Source organism: Anoplopoma fimbria, chromosome 17 (genome assembly GCF_027596085.1).
Source record: "Anoplopoma fimbria isolate UVic2021 breed Golden Eagle Sablefish chromosome 17, Afim_UVic_2022, whole genome shotgun sequence".
NCBI lineage: Eukaryota > Metazoa > Chordata > Actinopteri > Perciformes > Anoplopomatidae > Anoplopoma > Anoplopoma fimbria.
This window is the reverse complement of record NC_072465.1, coordinates 9,304,480-9,321,031: the sequence shown is the minus strand read 5'-3', so window position 1 is coordinate 9,321,031 and position 16,552 is coordinate 9,304,480. Positions and strand designations below refer to the sequence as shown.

Genomic DNA, 16,552 nt, shown 5'->3' with positions numbered 1-16,552 from the left:
CAGTTCTTCTTGAGCAAACTGTCACAGTGTAGTGTTTGATGAAGTGACAGCAGTGATCTGTTAGGGACAGATGGATCAGTTTGGTACTTATCATCATTTAAGTTGACCAACAGAGCATTTTCCTCTGAGCGAGATTTAGCAATTGGCTTGAACAGACTAGAAAAACACCCTTGACCTAATTAGCTCTCCTGTTAACCTGGAATGAAACAACCCCTACACAGCAGCTCCTCATACCTGTGCCAAGTGCTATGAGCTGTAAGTTTTGCCAAGTGAAAACTGCTGGCTGTCGACAGTTTGGGTTTCAGCTGAATTATAGATGTGGCAGCAGACCAGTGTTCTGCTCCAATGGAGAGTTCACAGATAGAGAGTGACATGTCGACAAGCCAATTATGTGACCGGCCAGCTGTCATAGCCAAACAATATCTCTGCCGTCATCTTGAAGTCTCAGACTGAGACTTCAGAGAGCCATCAAAAATACAGTCGACAGGAGACCACACAGATTTCAGACGCTCTTGGAAAAAAATAATAACGCAGTTGAAAAGGCATACGCGATGAGCTGTAAAGTACAGATGTGCACAGAGAGCAGCCTGTGCGTGTGTGTGTGTGTGTGTGTGTGTGTGTGTGTGTGTGTGTGTGTGTGTGTGTGTGTGTGTGTCCGGAGCTTAAAGGGAGAGGGAGAGAGAATGATGCCGCTGTAATCAGGCTAGGTCCCAGGAGGGCAGGCAGCAGTGCTGACAGAGAGTTGGTACTCATCTTCAGAGCAGGATATCTGGGCCACAGTCCCCCTCTGTCTGGCTTGTAGAAAAATAGCAGGGGGTGCCGAGGATGTTGAGGCGCAGACAGGAATAATAAAATGACCTGATGGCTGAGAAAAATAAGTGGGGCTTGATTTTTCTAGAGGCAATGACAGTAACACAAAAGCTGGACTGCTGTATCTGACATGATCACACAGCGTAATAGACATATTGTGGAAGTAAGTGATGGTAGTGGCCATTACTGCCTTTACAAAGGGAGAGAGCAGACTCCTAGCCGAACTGTATAACACGCACCGTATATAAATTGATTACTTTTTAGGCGGTTTATTAATCACTGTCACAGACTAGACATAAAACATAAGTAGACATTTAGATACAAAAAAAAATGTAGTTTTTATAATTTGGTCCTTGATTTAATACATTCAAAGTTACTGTGAGGAACTTTTAACTAGTTATGAAACTAGTCTCATTTTAATACTGACCTACATCAGTAAACCAGAGCATTAGTGAGAAGATTGGCTATTTCAATGTAGTCATTCTTAATGCTTGTCATGGGCACAACCTGGTTGGATTCCGCACAAAATCAGAGGAAATCATGCAGGTTCATCCAAGCTGCTTGAGCTCAATGCCGTATTGATGGGCCTGGAGGAAGGTATGGGACCGGGACCAGCACTGAGAGCAGGAAGACTGTCAGACCACCACCCACCCGCTGCTGTAAAATGAGCAGGTTTTCTGCTCATTTTAGCAGTCTGGCGCCCGGAAACATTACCGCTTCTTTCCACAGGTGCCGCCAAAATATACACACAATGAAAGTCCATTGCAGTTGCTTTAAATTTGTGGTTTAAAGGTAACTTAACTGCTTTGATCTATGTGAACAAGATTTTCTGAGAAAATAAAAGGGTACACTGACAATAGTCAAGATCACATATTACAAAAACACATAGCATCATACAAAAAATGCTCGGTTACAATGTGTCTTCCTGTGACATTAGTGTCGCATAAGGTCAATAAGCCCCATCCAAACCAACAGCAGCATTATGGGTGAATTCAGGCAGCTGGTACAATATATATATATATATATTAATTGTAAAATATATTTATGAAAACATAAATCCTGTCTATGTATCAGTGTGGGCCTATGTGTGGCCTGAGGCAGAAAATAAATGTGCAGACTGGAAAGCAGTGTGTTGAGCTACAGTTTAATTCAAAGGATGATATGGAAATAGAGAGCTCATAAAAAAAAGTAATTCCCAACTCCTTATTTATATTAATTTCATCTATAAAATATTTATATTGTAACCTCAAATCAATTCGGAGAGCAGAAGACGCCCACTGTTTCATTTGATGCATGAACCAGTGTCAGTGGTGCTCCCCTTAACCAAATATAGGTTATCACAGCACTCCCCTCTCTCTCTCCCTCTCTTTCCCTCTCTCTCTCCGGATTGTACCATCGCAGGGATGATTTTTTTACTAGTGCGATGAAAGCTGGAGATGAATACTTCATCCCTGACCCAGATAATGGCGATATATCAGCCTCGGAAAGCGGAGCTCTATCGCGTTCCAGCCCGCTCCTCCGCTGTGCGCTCCCGGTGCGGCTGGAGCTTTTAGCGGCGTGCCTACGCCTCGCCTCGCCTCGCTTCACCGTCTTCCTCCGCCCGTGGGTCCCATTCCCATCCCTCGCTCCGGTTCGCTTCTCAGTGAGAGAGAGAGATAGAGAGGGAGTGAGAGAGAGAGAGTGAGGAGCGAAAGGGGAAAGGAGAAACGCCTCGCACCGAGAAGAGGGGCGATGGAAACGGGGAAAAGTGAGTAGCTCGAGAGGGGGCGGGGGTGAATTAATGGGAATGTGAATCGGTCTTCCCGACCGTAACGCCACTCCCGGGCTCAGTTGAAAAGTAAACCGTAGTACTCACGCTGGAGGTATTCCGTTACTCCGTTACATTTGGCGACGCGGGAAAGTTTCGAGAAAGTTGCCGTTTTTCGTCTGTGAACTTTGGCTACCTAGTGAGACACGAACGAGCAGTTAATCTAGCGGTGCAATTAGTTACTGCAGGGTCATATTCAAACTATTCTACAGGAAGGAGACAACTTATGTTACTGCTAGCTGTGGTTTTCATTAACGTTGAATTATTATTATTATTATATGTATTGAATGGTTAAAGTACAGTAGCCTCATAGCCTGCATTAGTTAACGTGACACTAGCTAACCTTAACTGTTTGTGTGTGTGATGCTGTTATAATTAGCTGCTTACGAGCCGCCATTATTATTATTGAGATAAACAACACTCAGTTGTCTGAGGGGTTCCTGTAACTGCCAAGAGCTATAGTGACAGACCTATAATAAATATATATATATATATATATATATATATAATATATATATATATATATATAATATAGCTATAGTGACAGACCTATAATATATATATATATATAATATAGCTATAGTGACAGACCTATAATATATATATATATATAATATAGCTATAGTGACAGACCTATAATAAATATATATATATATAATATAGCTATAGTGACAGACCTATAATAAAATATATATATATATATAGCTATATAGCTATAGTGACAGACCTATAATAAATATATATATATAATATAGCTATAGTGACAGACCTATAATAAATATATATAATATAGCTATAGTGACAGACCTATAATAAATATATATATAATATAGCTATAGTGACAGACCTATAATAATTATAATAAAAAAGAGGGTGATAGGGATGAATAATTGAGCAATATTAGTAATATGATACCAACCACAAAGTGACAGTGAGTGACTCGGAGCATTGAGTGTCACAGCAATACTGTGGTGATAACATAGGGGAACATGAAAAAGTAACGTCCTAAAAGGCAACCGCAGATGCATCATACAATATGCACTAAGTGGCCAGTTTATTAGGTACACCTAGCTAAAACTAATGCAGTCTAATTCAACAGTCAAGCAAAACTAAAAACCTGCCTTCAAAAAGGTTCTGTCATTGTTCTGTTGTTGAGGTGTTTCTAGAATTTAGTCTATATTTAAATGAGGGGTGGACAAATTATTAGAAATACCTGTCATTATACCATTTCATTTAACACCCCCACAAATTTCAAGCGTTTTTAAACACTGAATATTATAATTTTCAATGAGTGAAGATTTTGGTTGCATTAGATTGCATTCTTTTTTAGCTTTGCTTATACCCCATACATTGACAACTTGGGTGGAAATTCCTGTTTGAATATTATTGGACTGTTTACATCATTCGTCATATTGGCCAATCGTTTTCGTTAGTTTAGTTTTTTTTAGCTGGTATACAGAGGCTCCAGACTATTATTTTTCATGACCGTCCCAAAAATAATTTCAACCATTCTAAACTCAATGTAAACTATACAAAAATGATACTTGTTGTCCTTTTTTCATTGTTATAACCATCTATATTCATATACAAATAACACACGATTCAGATTCTTAGTTAAGGGCTGGATAAAATATTAGAAACACTTCTCAGTAGACCATTTAATTATATTTATTATCTTTTATATATTATATTATCAATCAGTGAAGATTTTTGTTGCATTCGATTGCATTGTTTTTTATCTTTGCCTATACCCCATAAATTGACAACTTGAGTTGAAGTCCCCATATGAATAATATTGGATTGTTTACATCATTTGTCATAGCTCAAAAGGTTTTCGACTCTTTCCCCCGCCCATGAAATGATGATTGATGATGATGGATCTATTGTTAGGGGCCTCATGACAATGGCGACAGTGAATATAAAGACCATCCAGGCCTTATCTAAAAGGTCACTTACTCAATATTCACCACACTTGTCTGTCTTCAGTCTGTCTAGGTTTGGGCTGCACAGGCTGAGGATACATACAGAAGGAGGAGTGACATTTCTTTGTCCTCTTTTAACCCTGAGGGAGATTGTAGCTCTCCTCTACTGCCACACACTGCCCCAAAGTTGGAAACTCAACTTAACTGCATAACAATTTAAGGAAGACCTTTATAATCTAGTGGTCCCCTTCAGAAACTCCACTGAGGGCCTACTTATACATGCATAAAAGATAAAGGAATCATACTTGAAAAAATTATATTAACCCCGAAGTGGGAAAAAAAAACAATTAAACGCTCATTCTACCAACTATTACACTGAGCTCAGTTCGGAAATGTAACACCTCAAAGTTTCTTTGAATATTTATCGGTTACTTTTTCAAAATCCGCATGAACCACTCTTCACATCGGCATAAATTAGATCCACAGGACTTATTTAAAAAAGGAAATATGTCATATTTTTAAAGCTGGTTGGCTTGTGTTACTCCCGTTCTTTCCTTCCCCCCAAAAAGCAGCGAAGAACGCAAGGAGCAAATGCCAGGAGCTGAGTTTTCATTAAAACACCATTATGACTGCTGTGTCAACTGCATGCCAAATTAATCAGAGCACACAAGGCCAAATTGCTTCCTAAGTTACCATATGACTGGTTGCTGTCAAACAATGCAGTGTTTAAAAAGGAGACTTTTTTAAACACAGTCTGGCGCAGCGCTTACTCTGTATAGAAACGCACCAGGGCTACATTACAACAATAAATGTGTGATATAATGCTCTGTGGGGTAGAGTTTATAGTGTCCTCATCTTCACAGGTACCTGAATTGCAGTGCTGAGAAATCATCAAGGGTATCCTGCCTGGCATTCCGACCTGAAGGTACAGTAGTGTCATTGATTTTCTTTTAGTTAAAGAGCCTCATCTCCTCGCCTCCTCTTTCTCCTCATTTTTAACTTCCTTCCTTTTTTTGTTTCAACAAGAATCGATAACTCCCTACCACATAAACACCATACCAGTCAATCGCCATGCATAGCGTGTGCCCGTTGCGTTGAATCGTTGCGGTTCGATGCTGGCCTCGGCCTGCTCCTTTTCCTCATGAGACAAACAGGATGGAGCTCCTTACGTGTCAAAAAATAAGGAGGAAGTTAAAAAAACTGATATAACGTATGATGTCTGTCAGCCAATGCTGCTGGGATGGCGGGCCATCTCTCTCTGACAAAGTGAGTGACATTTTTCAAATTTTCAATTGGCAGCAGTGCTCCAGAGTTGAAGTTTGATTGACGACTGCTGGCACAGACTTTATATCCTTTCTTCCTCTGTACAGAGCCGTCACTTGCATTGGTGTATTCCATACTTTCTGAGCAAAGTCAGCTGCTTACATTAGTAGAAAGTGTGCCCTTATTATTGGTATGTGCTGAAGCGTGGAAGTAGGACACAGCTTGTGGTACACTTTAAGCATACACTATGCAATGAGCTTAGTGGTATTGCTAAATGAACCACCATTAGGAGTGCAAAGGGTCATGAAAAGTACGGTTGGAATCTTTTCACCGTTTTGAATCATGGATCAGCTCAATCAGCACAAAAGAAAACGTTTAGCAAATATAACTCATTGCATATTGTTGGCCTAGAAAAATCATTTCTATTTTGTGTTTAACTTGAACTTGTATTTGACGCCTGAGAAGTGAGCGATACAAAAAACCTCTCCGTAACAAGTGTTTGTTTATTGGTGCATGTTAGCATGAAACACAATTTTGCCTTTTTGCCTTTGGGTGTTAACATTATTGCACTCGGTTGATATGATTTTTTCAAATACAAAAACTTCATAATCCAATACACTCTTTACTCTGATTTCATGCCATAATTGGCAACACAGCCTTCATAAGCGTACTAGATCTGAAAGTAGCACTGATTAAATCGTGTTCCCAAGAACTGAAATTGAGTCGTCTGATACAGAAAGAGTCACAACCCTATTGAATATTCTTTCTTAACAGATGTGTTGAAAATATGATACAAATATAATGTACTATATTTTTTGAAGCAGGGACTACTTTTCCTGTTTCTACTGTTACAGAGAGCCAGAGGGAATGGTTGGAGACTGTGTAACTTAAATAATTCACTTGTGAATTCCTGGTTGCTCAGCAAGTCCAAAAATAAACCCAGTAAGATCAGCTAATAACAAAAACAGAAACAAATGAATTTTCTAGCACGGTCCTACAGGGATACATGATGCTGGTTTTTTTATCTTCTTTTTGCTTAACTCAACAGTGTGAGTGTGTTTACACTGCACCAGACTGGAGGCGAGCAGCCTGGTTACTGTATCCGCAGAACAGGTAGATAAAAGCGAGCCTGCCTGCAGAACACACTGTCCAGGCCCCCTGCCGTCTTATGATCCACATACAGAGGCGGTAAACACACTCTTTGTGTTTTTCTAGTGAAGCCTTAACCCATAACCACCTCCCCCAACTCTCATAGAATGGACCCTGAGAAATAAAAAAAAAAACCTCACTTTGCACAAACGCTCTCACTCTGAACGTCAACCGTTCAAATCTTAAAAGGGTAACACACACACACACACACTCGCACTCACATAAAAGCCAGGCGCAGTGAAATAACCGTTAGGGAGTTCATTCCAATTCTGCTGACAGCAGATAGGCCTCACCGTTCTCTTTCTCTATCACACAGTAATTACTTATAAGGCCACAGGGATTATGATGTCCCCGACTCCCCTCTGTAATAGAGCCGGTGCTCCATATAGCCCCGTTTACTGAGTACGCAGCCTCTCTCACCCCCCTACCCCACCCCTCATTAAGCTGTCCCTCCCTCTCATTATACCCCTCCATGTAATATCCTCCATCCATTAACTTCCAGCCCACTACTCCGCCCGTCCTCCATCTTTCCTTTTTCCTCACGCTTCCTCCTCCTTTGCTCTTTTCTCCACTCAAGCCTTCACAACACTGCCACGCCGGATCAGCTCACTCTTAATTTGACTCCTACACAGCAGTCAGTGAAAGGGAGAAGAACCACTATGTCCTGAATATACAAGTGGGGGGGGGTGGGGGTGCTGGTGTGCTTCCGGGACACAACACAGTACTGTGGAAACTGAATATACATTGTCCTTATGTAACCAAGCATGTTCCTCGGTGCAGCCACGTCGTGTCCGTGCATACATAAAGCTTTCGTTTTCTTTTTCCGCTCTGCTAATGTTTAATGCTTTTTCCTGTATCTATTTCCGTCTTTATCTCCACGGCTCCTGGCACAGCAGCGTGCAAAATTGCAGCCACGTCTTCTGATCAGCTTGTCGACTGCTCGCTGACTGATTTAAACTCAATTTCTGCCGTAATCCAAAGGAGAAATCCCATTGGCTTTTTGTTGAGGGAACCAGCACATCGCCAACTTCCAGGTTGTCCTTCAAAAATACACCACGCCTTCAGCACTCTATTCTTTCAACACGACGGCACACTTGAGTTGCTACGGTGACAAGCGTTCCCACTTTTACAGCATCTGTCAGTCGAGCACAGACACATGCGCACACAAATAAAAAAGACACACAGAAACACGGATACACACACACAAGGACGGCTGCAGCCAACAGAGCGACAGTTTTGTTTGCCTTTTAAAAGGCAGATAAGAGAAACGCCAACTGCTCCACAACAGCCTCAGCCAACAATCAGCCACAACTTATTTAGACTCAGCTTTCTCATTACGGGACCCCTGGACCCTGGGCTGCCAGATTTAGCCCGCTAATTCACTTCATCGGTACCAATACAGACCCAGGAACAGCTGGGCTGGAGCGTGTAGCCATTTCAATCTGGTGTAAAATATGTAAATGGCAGCATTCAGGGCTAGCTGGCCGGCAGCAGCAGCTAAAAGAAGCTCCAATGACAGCAGCAGGTCGTTTTCCTGCAATGTTATTATGCTGCATTGTCCCTTCTTTCCACAGAGTCTCTGTCTGCTGGTGGTGATTTATTACAGATAGCGCACGGTGTGTTTACTCTATGTGTGCACGGTGGAGATAAGATTAGCAGAGAGGGCAGCCGGTGGCTCTATTTGCTCCCAGGAGGCTGAGGGATTCCATCTCCACATCTGGCCTATTGATCCAGAGGTCAGCTCGGACCTCGGGAGGAGTGTCTTCTCGGTCGAGCGACTCTTTCGCAGCCCCGCAAACCCTCAGACTTTAGCTTTCTGCCCCGCTCCGTCAAGGCAGCACATTCGCCTAATCCTGTCTGGGCCATTAGATAGTTGGGAGCCAGGCAGCCAGGTAACCCAGAGCTTCATCTAATCCTGAAGCCGACCGGCGGCAGGATGTCTGCAGCGGCAGTTGCTGTGAACAAGGGGGCGATTCAGTCGGCCAGAGAGGAGCCGAGCTGTGGCTCTGTCAGCCAGAGAAGGTGGACGCCTTCACGCCGGAATGTGCTTCACGTTCACCTGGTGAAGAGGAGCTCTCATGCCTCGTGGTATTACAGCTAAGAGGCCGTGTAAGTGTCAGGTACAGCACTGTGTAGGTCTGAAGCAGAGCAGAGAAAATGAAGCCTCCTGTCCTGTAAATCCCATCCTCCAGTCATCTGCAAGTTCTCCTCCACTTTGGCTCCGTCTTTAGCGCTCGCCTCCCTTTGCCGAAGCGTTTCTGCTCACCTTCCAGACTTCACCTGTCAGTGAAACTGTGGTGATAATACTAATGATACAGAGAACTGAGCAGTGTCTGTATAGGTGCCACGTATATATATATATATATATATATATCTCATGACATCAACAGTCTAAAACCTCAGTTGCGTCAGTGAAAAGAGGAAACTAACAAAACAAATGTATTCATATTTAAATGTCTCTGATAATTTACCCAGAAGCCTGCAGTGACGAACAAGAACTGTTGTGTCTCCTCTTTTCTTTTTCTTTTTTCTCCTTCCTAAAGTTCAATGGCTCTGTATCAATAGCAGTAGCTGGCTTGCACTGAACTTAACCCCATCAAACTCGCTCAAGACAGTCGAGACAGTAACAGTACTGATGATATCAGACTCAGGGAGGTGGGAGTGTGGGGGGGAGGAGACGTCAGCATTGTTAAAACCAGGCCAGTGTCGGAAACTGTCTAATAAAGCTAAGGTACCGTCTTCTGCGCGCACACACACACACACACACACACACACACACACACACACACACACATCCGGATAAGTGCTCACCCACACACTCATTGAACACATTTCGGGAACTTCGGCGGCGCACTGAGGTCAGCTCCAGACTGCAGCACAGATGCGCCATTTGACTACTGCAGAGTAATTAAACACAAGTCAATAAGTGATCCCTTGGTGGACTGCCTGCGCCCACAGAGGGGGGAGAACAGAGAGGGTCAGTTTGCGAGCAGAATAAAGCACACCTCTGAATAATGAAAATAGGTCGCTGCTCTAAGAATAACTCGGAGCCTTTTCCCAAATCACAGCCCGACCTGTAAGACAGACTTGAAAGGAGTATTAAAGGGGACTCGAGAGAAAGAGGTTGTTTTTGAAAAATTCAACAGCAGGTTTAAGACTGCTGCTTTATTTTGAGCTAAAATAATGTGTTGGTCGAAGCAGTAGCCAGGAGGATTATGATCCTCTTCATGATTTCAAACCTCAGGGTATAGTTAAACACCATGGTGTCCATGAGTAAAGTTGTTTGCAGATGATTTTTTCAAGTGCAGAAGACTGGGCCATTTGAAACCGGACATGCGACTAGGTGTCGCACTTGACTCAGCATCACTGAAATGAGATTAGCTGGTCCGCCTTAAAAGTCAGCCTACCTTAAGTTAGCCAGGGCCAAAGTTTTCGCAAACTTCAAGGCAAACCCCCTTTGCTTCAATAAGCAGGTGGCAGGCAAGACACAGGAAGTTGGCTTGGGTCTAAATAAACTCTCCCCCATCCCTCAATGTCAACCCAAACCTTGCTAATGTTACGAGCCACCGGTCTTGCTAAACACCCCAAAAAATCCATAAACTTTCTAGTAAACAAACATAATGTGCGCTGTGCGCCCTTCCCCATTCTCCCACCTCTACTGTAATCTCCTTCATGTTGCCGTCCTTGACTTGGCAGTAAATTACACACTGCCTGTAATTCCCCCTATAAACAGACATACCGTTATGTTGATCCTGTTGTTATATTGCTGATACCTAATGAAATACAAGCTGGATTTAACTCTGTATCACTCCAGGCACAGGTTGCTGATGAAGGCTTCTTTTTAATTTGCCATAACGTGTCATGGTTGCATAAAATATCCACAAAGCAGGTTAAGCTCCAACACCAGCTCTAGCATCAGATACTCAGACCAACTCTTATTGCAAAGAAAAATGCATACAGCAGCATTTTGTTATTATTTTGTTGGCGGTAGACAGACCTGTCAAAAATCCCAAATGCCGCATTTGTGCGGCATGTTTTTCCTCTTTCACCACATTGAAAGGGGAACTCCAGTGTTTTCTTCTTGCACTTTGATAAAGTTGGGGGTCTCACAATGGACACATTACAAAAATAAAACGGGGAAAGAAATTCAGATTTTTAATCTTTAAAATGCAGGAGCCCTAGCCTTTCAAACACCCCCCACGCAGGCTTTGTGTTACATATTTTTAGTCTCCAGGCCCGTGCCAATAATAATTTTTTATTTCAATGACGTATTCACCAGTGATTGTTCCTCACAGTTTGAGGTCACAGTCATGGGACTGTGTTCAGACCGTAGGAGCATCTTGTTGATTCCGATGTAAAACATGTCATTCCATCTCGTTGAGCGTGATCGTGTCAGATTTTGGTTTTTATGCAAACTATCTGCATTGGTTGCTGTGGTAACGACCTAGATGTGTGTATGTTCGCTAACGGGTGGTGTGATTTCCCAACATGAATTCTGATGATCAAGGTTCTTGTTATTGTGTTGCAAATGATGCAAGGGAGGTTTCAAGTGTGCCTGAGCCACATCTCTGAATATTTATCGTTCATATCATCTATCATTTTAGATGCTCGTTTATCAGCTGATGAATGCATTATACAACTTTTTTAGCCGTGGTCGCAGGCATTATGATTTTGGATTGTCCATTCTCATGTATGTGATATATATGGGAGGGAATTTCTTCAGATTTGGCACAAACAATCCACTTGGACTCGAGATGAACTGATTCGGTTTAAGAGGTAAAAGCTCACTGTGACCTCACAAAAAAAATTGGCCATAGCTGAAGAATTGCTTATTATGACAATTTCACACATATGTCTGATAGGATTAAAGGTTGAAGGGATGACATTTCGGACAGACATGGATGTAAACTGCAACTTGACAGCTTGGCGTAGGCATACTACTCTTAAGGCATTCATTTGAGTATCACATATGCAGTTATATCGATGCGTAACCTCAGGATTTTATATAATGTTATTGATACACTTTATTGGTTTGGTTCCTTATCGATAATCCAATTGGTTCTTTTTGATTATATTGGGAGGAAAAAAGAAAATGAATTAAAAAAAGAATCCACATGGCTTCATTATTCTCGTGTGTAAACAAGCAGTTTTTCTTGAGCAGCGATACAAAATGTTTTTAAATCTTTATAATACATCCGCAGCATTTAGCTTTTATTTATTTGCCCGTTCTTATGATCAAACTCCATATGGCGTCGCTAACAGTACCTGCAGTGGAGGAGAATGGACGGCGAGGATGGAATTGTAGTATAAAACTGCATTTCTGCAGATTGATGTTCTGCTTGTTCGTCAAATGTTTTGATGGATTGCTGCTATGACCTCCCTTACTTCAGATGGTTTTATTGCATTTGTGACAACGAGAGTTCCCAGCATCTACTGGAGTTAAATGTTGCCACACTTTGGATCTTTTCTTATTCTCTCCGCCGTGATGTGTGTCTCACGCTGACTGAGCCGGAGTCGGTGTGTGTGTCAGAGTAAAGCACGACTCCGCCCCTCCTGCAAAGACAGGTACAGAGACAGAGAGGGTTTTAAATGGCTTATTTAAATGGACTTGTTTTTTGTAGTGGATTTTTATTTTTTAGGTATTTTTATTTTTATCTAGTCTTTCCAATCACATTCTTATCTTACCTTATTTATCTTATCACTGATGACATGTGTCTTATTGCAAGACACTTAACAGACAGGTTGCTCCGTAGTGGAGAGTAAGGTAGTTTCCAATCAGAGGGCTTGCCAATCGGTGTGGACTGGATGTTGCATGAATATTAGTTAGTCTGATGGTGGCACCTTGCATGGTAGCCTGTCATCAGTGTGTGAATGGGTGAATGACATGTAATATACTACTGATTGTAAGTCGCTTTGGATAAAAGCGTCTGCTAAATGACTGTAATGTAATGTAATGGTAAATGGACTGTACTGTACTTGTATAGCGCTTTTCTAGTCTTCCGACCACTCAAAGTGCTTTTACATTACTAATCATTCACCCATTCATACCCATTCATACACTGATGACAGGGGCTATCATGCAAGGTGCCACCTGCCCATCAGGATCTATCTAATCATTCACACCCATTCATACACCGATGGCACAGCCTTCGGGAGCAACTCAAGGTTAAGTGTCTTGCCCAAGGACACATCGACATGGACTGCCAGAGCCAGGGATCGAACCGCCGATCCTCTGATTGGAGGACGACCCTGCTCTCCACCGAGCCACAGTCGCGGGGATAAAGAGGGGAGGTTTGCAACGCCGCCATTTTCCGCAGAGATCTCCCTCCGTAACTTCCAGAATACCAATAGCAGAACTGTTAACTCAAGACCCTATCAGTCACCGGGTTTCACTACTTTAGAACCGGTTACCGTTCAGAACCGGGTTCAGGGGGCATCCCTAAGCAGTAGCATCCCTGACACCTGGGAACAGACCGTGATGAGTAAAATCCAGCTAATGCATGACATAACTAGACTCATTCTGATTGGCTCCTATTGCTGAACAGTGACTGAAATCAATCCAGTCAGGCCAGTTTTTAGCTTTTGAAATGGAAAATGTATCAGCAGGTTTACCTTCTAATTATCGATTGAACAAATTCAATTAAATGTGACCTAATGAACATTTATTTGGTAAATGTTTTTCATGATACATCAGAAAACAACATCATGAGAATTATGTGATTAATGCTAGTCCCTCCTGAGGGAGAGTAACGCCGGGTTTCTTCCCTCCAGGTCGGATTAATAAGGGATTAACTCATAGCGCAGTGCGGCGGGATCCAGTTTAGTCATCTCAAATATTCCAATTTGTCGTATCAAAGGTTATTACCGGCTGGATTTGTGCCACAGCTTCAGGTTAGCTTTTGCAATCTCGATCTTTGCATATTGATCAGAGCGACCAACTCCCACAGTGCAACCTGTTAAACCACAAATGATGCTTATTGTCATTCAAACTCGGATGGATAAGACGCTAATCAATGATAATGGCGCCTAATTAACACGCACCTCATTACGCTGCGTTTAACGAGTGAAGCTTTGCCGCGGCTTTACATTTAGAGGCGGTCCCTGCGCGGGAGGCAGCCGGGGGAGAGCCACGGCGCCACCTAATTAAAAGTTTCAAGTCGGAGGCACGCTGATTGTAAATGACTTCGGATGAGGCTGGTGGGCTCGCTGTTGATCCCAAGCTGCTCAAGCAGTTAATTAAAAAAAATTAAAATAAAAAAAATAAAAAACAAATCGGTTACAGATTGCAATTAATGCACCATGTGAGCCTGACTCATTATCAGGCACGTGCCCGCCGCGGTCAGCCCGTCAAAGAGCAAAAAAAAAAAAACGCTCTCCATTTGTTTTTCATCCTTTTCATGAGCCCTTTATTAACAGCTAAACCAAGCGATAAGCAATCATGTGCACAAGAGATGAAAAAAAGAAAAAACAAAAGCTGCGCCTCTTGGGAAAAGCCTAACTGTTGCCATGGCAACCTGCACTGATACAGGGAGGAGGGATTTTATTTTTGAAGGGCAGTCCTCTCTTTGTATTCGCCCTCCATCCTTTATTCCTCCGTCTGTGAGGCGATCAAAGGTGTGACAGGTAGATAAAGCGTGGCGGTTAAGCGGAGGGAGACGGACAGAGAGGGGGAGAAAAAAAGGGGGATGTTTTGGAGAAGGGGGGGGGGAGGGAGGGGGGGCATGTGTTAAAAGAGATGTGAAGCCTCAAAGGAGAAACTGCTGAGAGACTGTTTTAAATCAAGCTTATGTTTTTCAATTAAATCTCTTCCCCGTGACCTCAATACACACCTGACTTTGTGCGTTAAAGGGTGTTGCAGTCAGAATTGGGTTTGCAGTGCATCGTGGGTTTATTCAGAGCGCTTCCTCCCACGTCCGTGACAGACTTCCTCCCCCGTTTGCTTGCCCGATAAGCGTACGTAGGCGGGAGAAGTGGGTTACGTGCAGGAAACAGAAAACTCCTGAGGGATGACACAGGGAAAAAAAATCTAACAACAACAACAGCGGGCGCCCGACATCACAACGGCAAGGAAGGAAACTTAAAAGAGGAGAGACGCCGCGTCAGCTCGGTTCCACCAGACCGCAGCTGCTACTCATCAGAGCAGAGCGTGGAAGAGGAGGATGTTTTGATTCTCAGTCAGCGATGTAGTGTCAAAGGGGAAGGTGGGTAATGTGGAACTTAAAGTCAGTCATACTGCAAAAGTCTTTTATAAACTATACTGTACATTACAAAATGTTCCCTTATTATTCCTTAAATTAGAAGACCTTGTAGTGGCTCCAAGGCTGGATGATTCATTTTAATGACACACATGTCTGCTTAAAGGGTAAGTTCTGTGCTTTTCAACCCCGGTCACTAATTCCTCATGTTTTTTGTGTCATAGTGACCTAATAGGGAGAAAATATTGGTTCAGTATTGAGCAAGAACCGGCTGCAAGATAATCGCTCAGAGGAACTCCTAAACGTCAATGAACGTCCACTAAAAGTCCTTGTTTTTGCCACTGACAGGCTCAGGTGGTCATCATAAGTGTCTGACAACATTATGGAAAGGACCCTACAGAGAAATAAAATGTTTTGCTTTACCCTCTGCTTCATTTGAATTGTTTTGTCATTGCTAACCAAGTTGCTCAAGGAGAAGGCTCGTTCTGAAACATCATGAGAGGTGACTGAGATTTGGAGAGAGGAGCGCAGATGTTGTCCAAGTTTGTTTTGTTGGAGAACTGAAAGCGTTAGGGCTAAATATTTAGTTGACTTCTACAATGTAGAGGAGGACTTTGAATTCAATCGTAACCTACAAAAAACGTTTTCTCGCGAGTGCCTGATCGCAACTGAGTGCATGCAACTGTGAAGAGGCAAGATGGGTCCTTAGCTTCTTCCATCCTCAACTCTGTAAAAAACGATATGTTTTATTCTTTTTTATCACTTACTAGAGTAGAGTCACTAGCTATTTACTAGCCCAATGTGGCATTTTACTTCCCCAGGAAATCCTTGCCAAGGAAGCCGTGAGAAGTTTAAGGTATTAGTATCATATCATATTTCAAACTCATTAAGGCTAGAAATGTACCTCAAAACTATACTTTAGTACTTGAGTAAATGGACTTAGTTACTTTGCACCATCGCACTATAAATCCTCTTTATTTTGCCTTAGATGCTTCTGACTGTTAGCACCTCGTAGGCTACTGTAATTGTCCACTCTACACACACTGGTCTTCGCTGAAACTCTTAAAAAACGTGTTCACCTCCTCGTGCTCTGCATATTGCACCGCTTAATCCACTTTCCTTTCGTATCTCCTCCAGGGCCCTGCGTGAGGCGGAGCACCCTCCCCAGGAGAAGAGAGCTCAGCTCGGCCTTTAACTGATCCGACCCTCCTACCGCTCACCTCCTCTTCATCTTTCGAATAAAGGAACCACCCCCTCATCCCGGGGGATCCCGACATCAGTCTCCCAGCTCTCTCACACCTCCATCCTCTCAGCTCCCGCTGATCAATCCACCGCCCCCAAAAAACACCCCTGACTCTGGCCTCCGCCGTCTGCCCTCCCTGTGTCTTTCCCAGGGTGCCTAGGCC

General features: G+C 42.8%; 1 long non-coding RNA gene across 1 annotated transcript; it reads left to right on the top strand.

Moving 5' to 3' along the window:
* The first annotated feature begins 2,484 nt into the window (after nt 1–2,484).
* Nucleotides 2,485–16,457, top strand: LOC129105171 (uncharacterized). Its single transcript, XR_008531821.1, has 3 exons — nt 2,485–2,557; nt 5,403–5,464; nt 16,284–16,457. It is a non-coding gene; the product is annotated as an uncharacterized LOC129105171 (long non-coding RNA).
* Nucleotides 16,458–16,552: the final 95 nt, after the last annotated feature.